The sequence below is a fragment of the Rhagoletis pomonella genome, unplaced genomic scaffold, assembly GCF_013731165.1.
Source record: "Rhagoletis pomonella isolate Grant_MI unplaced genomic scaffold, Rhpom_1.0 Rhpom_scaffold_00011, whole genome shotgun sequence".
NCBI classification, from domain to species: domain Eukaryota; kingdom Metazoa; phylum Arthropoda; class Insecta; order Diptera; family Tephritidae; genus Rhagoletis; species Rhagoletis pomonella.
Genome location: NW_023458565.1, coordinates 7,759,883 through 7,766,136, shown reverse-complemented (window position 1 = coordinate 7,766,136; position 6,254 = coordinate 7,759,883).

Here is a 6,254-nt window from a genome sequence, read left to right as displayed (position 1 = left end):
CAGACATCGATAGCCTTTGCGAAAAAATCGCTGGCTATCTCTCCGATGTTTCTAATTTAACACTGTCAGTACGCCCAACATTTCTGCGGCAACATACACCACCACGCGGATCTAGGAGGTTAGGCTAGTGTTCGTCGTCTAAGGTGATGTTGGGAGAGTACTGGCAGTGGACAACTCCCAGGACTTGGTAGAAACGTTCGATAAAGAGACTCTACAAGACGATTGGTTGTAAGCTATATAGCGCCAGCAGCAGAAACACGTAGTGGAGAAATTTGAACGTAACTCTTCATACGGATATAGGCTAGTGCCTAATTGTCCCACGATGAAAGCCACCATCTTGCTATCGAGCTGTACGTAGACCTCCCCTTCGAAGAGGCACCATACAAAGCGACATAAACAGAGATTTTGTCAGGATGAGCCTCAACACCCACAAAGACAACATCGATCTAGGACGTCGACAGCTGCCCATCGGTCATTACTGAGGCAGCAGAAATGCCGAGGCAGACCAGTTGCATTCACAGTCTCAACAGTGGTGAATTCAACTGTGGCGAACATCTTCGTATGCACAAGCAGGCGGAAAATGATTCCGAAAGCCGTTGTTCGAGTAAGCACCGTATTTATCATAAAAAAATTTATTTGAATCTGTTTTTATATCTCACACCCTCATATGTAGTTACAGTTGCACGTCTATACTCAATCCCTTTTGCATCCTCGTTCGCACACTCTGGGCAACGTCAGCAACCCATGTGCAAGATGCTGTAACCAATCCCAGTGGAGCTTTGGGTCAGCCAGAAAGGGAGCTTCGGTGGTGTTCTTCGACTTAACTGCCCCGAAGTGTAAGCGCCTTTGACCTATAATACATGGGCAAACGCATTCTATGTTCGGGTTCCAGCATTGCCATCCTCGAGTGGGTATCCATCAGTATATGCAGCGCGCGTTGTGATTAAACCTCTGTAAGTGTCCCTTTCAGGAACTGTTATCTTGTAGGCCTTTTCCAAGGATAACTTCGAGAGTATTTTTTTTTGTGAGCTTGATGACAAAGTACTCAAGGTATGGTTTTAAAAGCATCAAGCGCCCATGAAGGTTTGCACTACTTATGCTCACTAGGTTGCTCTGTCGCAAAGCTCTCCAGCGAGCCTCAATTTCAATTAGTATGGCCAAAGGTGGTATACCTGTGATGATTACCAGTGCTTTCGTTCATGGCGCACAGTGCTCTATTTAGGGAAAAAGGGAACAAATTAAATACATACTAGTGAACCCGCACATACCGCTAAAAACCCAAAATTGATGTTTAAAAACTTAAAAAATATTCCGAATGTTAGTCAGAGTTGTAATAGATCTGAGTGCCATATTTCATCACAACCGTCCAACCATTTCTGAGTGAAGAGCAGTCTCGCATAGTGCATAATTTTATTTTCATCGAATTTCAACTCACCCTATACCGATGAAAAAAATTTATTAATTAAAAAAATTAAACTTTATCATACATCTACAGGCTAAGGTCTCTAATTTGACCTCTCATTTTTGAAAGTTCATTTTCAAAAGTATTCTCAAACTAAAATCTTCTTAAATCTCTTATGTCTGACATTGTGATACACATGTATTTCAATATACTTATAAACTAATTCGATTTTGATTGTTTTAACAAATGGCAACCCTCCTATGTAAAGGTCAGGAATAAATCCCTTTCAAACCATTTCAATTTATATCTATCTTCTAATAATTCATCCAACTTACTGAAAAATTTGAGTGTAACTTTTTTAACACGTGGCAACACTCTTTAAAGACTCGAAATATTGGAACTATAGATTTTTTAACATTCTTTCGTTTGACTACGGCATATTTATAATTCATATACTTTCTGAATTAGTTAATTGAGTTAGACCTTTCAAACCGGTGGCAGCCCTCTTCAAAAGCTTAATCATTGTTAACTCTCCTTCACCGTACACTGCGATACATATTTTAATTAACTGATAAATTAAGTGGCATTTTAATTTTCAAACATGTGGCAACCCCGCTAAATACAGTTCAAACGTTTTTCAACCGCGCTTCGATTGATACCCATATTATAATAATTCATTTAACTTATAAAATAGTTTGAATTTAACTTTTTAAACAAGTGGCAACCCTCTTCCAACACGTCAAAAATATTCTTACCGTTCAAACTAAAGATTTCTTAACACTCCTTCGTTTGACATCCATATTTTGATATTTCGTATAACTTGTGTATAAGTAAACTAAATTCGACATTTAAAGCAGGTGGCAATCATCTTCAAAATATTTTCAGACTACTACTTTCTGAAACCCCTTTCTTTTGGCACCCATATAGTGATACATATTTTTCTTCCCAAATATGATTTTTTAAACAGGTGGCAACCCTTCTATTGTTCAGCTAAGAAACAAAGCTTTTCAAAACTTTTCCAATAATGATACGCAGTTCCAATAACTCATTTGTTTTTGAAATAATTTGAATGTAATTTTTTAAAAGGTAGCAACTCTTTTCAAAAAGGGTCTTAGTTTGACGCCTAATTTTGGAAAATCTAAGGAACGGCGAGGATTTGATGGCATTGATCATTAAATAATGTGAGTTTAATTTTTCAAGAGGTGGAAACTCTTCAAAAAACTAAAACCAGTTTGCACATCCACACACACACGCACATCTCATTTTTGAAAATCGGGTGAACGGTAGATACAGATCTTTTGTCCTGAACATAAAATCCTTTCGCGTATTACATATGTAGATATTGATAACGAGAAGAGATAGCGAAATAAATGTACTTCAAAATTTTTGAGATGGAGAATTCATGAAAAATAGTATTGTTGTGAATTTCCTTGACCATCAAATATAGAAGGTTTTAAATTTTTTTCTTTTTTTGGCCTGAAACAAAATCTATCTCATTTTACAAGACTCCAAATAACTTCCAAATCTGAGAGTTATGTATCGGTGTACCAAACTGCAAAAAAATTCTCCAAAACTGGTATGTTCTAGGCTATGCTTTAAAAAATGGATAGATCGTTCTTCAAGGAGATGTATAATGTAAAAAATGTATAAGGAAAAAAATATTCTTTTTTAATCAAGTTTTGTTGTCTTTATGGACACCGTTTCGGTTATATTTTGACAGAATCTTCATATATATATATGTATATTGCTTACAGTGGCGGATACAGAATTTTGGTAGCGGAAGGGAAATTGTTAAATAAGGGTAAATTAACACGACATCTAAACGTTTCAGCGAGGAGTGACCTCTCAAAGTTCGCCCACAACGCCCCCATCTGTATCCGCCACTGATTGTATACACATTTGTATGTACGAGTGTACTTATGTATATTTTGCTATTTTTGACTTTACTACAGAGTCGCTTGCTGCAAGATGCTGTTGCTTTCCTTCGGTACCTAATTTTTGCTCTTCGTTGCACTTTTGCTGTTTCCATAATATTAGTTTTTGTTATTGTTAATTTACGCTATGAAAATATTTTAGCATCTTTGTTTTAATGTCGCGGCTGCAGTTACATAATTCAATTTAATGCGCACCCACGTAATTGACCCGAAAAATGGAGTGTTATTTTTTAATTAACTGGTGCGAAAGCTTGCTTAAATTTGCATAGAAATAAAATTCGGAAGTAAAATATTTTAGTTGAGCAAAGCAAATTTTACAACATCAACAAAGTTTAGTAATTTTCAATTAAGAACTAAGATTTTGGAGACACAATTCAAATCGAATATCGGGGTAGGTAGTGTTCGGCACAAAAAGGAAAAGTAGTGCGTTAATAACGATACATAAATCCGAAGCGATTCTCTGCTTGCTAGGAGGTGTATGGACTTTTATAAATTCAAAGAAAACCTCCACAGGCAGAAAATATAAGGATGATGGTAAGTGAAATATCCTTCGGGCGGAGATTTCTCGAAGTCACGAAGAAAAGATCTGGAAGGAGGCTAAAGAAGTTAAATACAAATATTAAAGCCACACTAAAATTTAATAGATATTTGGCGCTTATGCATTTTTCTACGCATTTCGTCAAACTTCTCCTCCCATTTGAGATGTGCGTCTTGATGTTGTCTCATAAATGGACAGACCTACAATTTTACGCCACCTCTGGACGGCAGATGGCTTTTATGAAAAGCTTTGCAATGGCAGAAATACACTCGGAGATAGGCCAATGCTTGTCAAGGGGTGACCGCTACTACCAAAAACTTCGTTGCTGCTGAGCCTAGTAGGGCCTACCGAGTGGTAGACTTGTTCCATTTGAAGAATTAAGCACCCCGAGCTTGCTTAGACTTCTAGAGGATGAAAGTTCAGCTACAAAAGGTTCTTCGCTTGGCATTTTTTATCGTAGATAAGTCATCCTTCTTTCTCTGCTACGACCAGGCGATACCACGTTTAATACTATCTATTCCAACGACTTGAATATGCTATTATAAGTCACGCTCAAGGGTACGACAAACTGTTGCCTCATCGGATGTTCTCAGCTATTCACCAATAGGTGCCATGGCGCTGACTGTTTACTTGCTGGATCAGCTATGTAGTAGGAGGTTCGGAGAGGTTATTCCCAATTCTGACGGAGCTTTCAGCCATTTTACCCATCCATATTCGTGCTGTCGAAAACGGCTTTGAAATAGACAAATCGATGCTATGTGTCGACACTGTTCTTGCGGTTCTTTTCCAAAGTTTGGCCTACTCTGAATACCTGGCGTAAAGTGGATTTTCGAGGTCTATAACCACAATGATAAGGCCCAATCAGTTCGTTGACGTTCGGCGTTGTCGTTTTTGAAGGAGTTCGCCCTGGTCCTTCGATAAGTCACCTATTTTTCTGGTGAAATTATCGGTAGTTTTTCCTGAGGGCTGGCATTTCAAGCTCTTCGCATTCCCGTATACCGGCCTCTGTTATTAAGACAAATACGCCTCGTTTGGCTTTTCAGTTCCGTAAACATATGGGTCTCACATAAAATCTCGTGCCACCCGATCGCAGCGTGATCTTCAGCTTCGTGACCAGCGTTGCCGCTTTGGTAATTTTTAACCAAAATTGGTAATTTTTTTCTTTATTTATCAAGTTTGGTAATTTATTTTTCAATTTGGTAACTTTTTCGATTCGGTCTTACATGGTTCTGATTCCACATTAGTAAGTGGCCTGTAAGCGTTTCCTTTTATAGAAATACCAGGTAATCCTGAAAGTTTCTCAAGGTGAAAGTTGTTCCAGCGTTCCTTGGCTACTAGAATGGTGCGATCTTTAACAAACTGCTTGAAAGTGGCTATTGCTAAGTATATCCACCGAGTCCTTTCCTGGAAGGTTTTGGGTGGTCCTACCTTTCCCTGTCAGTTCATTAGCTTTGCAATTACCATCAATTTTCCGGTGTACCCGGCAACCATATATATGAGTAGAATTCTACGTAAATATGTATGTTCTCGTTCAAAAAGCTACGGCATTCAGCGGGGGACTTCACTGTGTCTATGTGTGAGTCGAAAGCTTTCCTTCAAGCGTTGAATTTTTGATATATTTTCTTGTCACTTGTTTACATACAGTGGGCAAAAAAATTATAGCCGCACCATATTTTGACAAGTTTTAACATATTACAAAAAATTACCAAACTTATTTTATGTGCAGAACTGTAAAAACATACATGTCGAGCCCTAACTGCCAAAATAACGTATGCATGTTTGTGCAGTTCTGCACATAAAATAAGTTTGGTAATTTTTTGTTCAATTTGGTAACTTTTTCCGGTGATTTTGGTAAAAAATAAAAAAATTCTGTGGCAACACTGTTCGTGACATTCCTCATCGTATCAGTTGTTTTTTTGGGCCCGCTGAAAGCTGAATACTTCTTCGACGGCGGTACGTTATGAACGGCAAATACGGTGCCATTGTTTGCATATTTATGTCGGTTTGTTGTTTCTAAGAGAAGTGGCGAATGTCAAGTTTTATTCGAAGCTGCTTTTTACCTTTTATTGGTCGGTTTTTTACGTGTCGGGTCCTAGCGCACAGTCCATCGTTTGTAACTTTCTGCACCCCGTACCATAATGTAGCGCCATAATATCTAATAATATCAAAAAAGTCTTTCCTGTTATTGCTAAAAAATAAACCATAAGTAATGCAGACGGGCAATTCCTGCACAAATGACCCGAATTCCCGAACGAGCTTATTAAAATTTTCTGCTTTTTAACTACATATTTATTTACTTTTGTATGTATGTACATATGTTGCGCTGTACATATGTATATATATATTCGATAACTGATTAATTTCAATCAAACATTTTTGT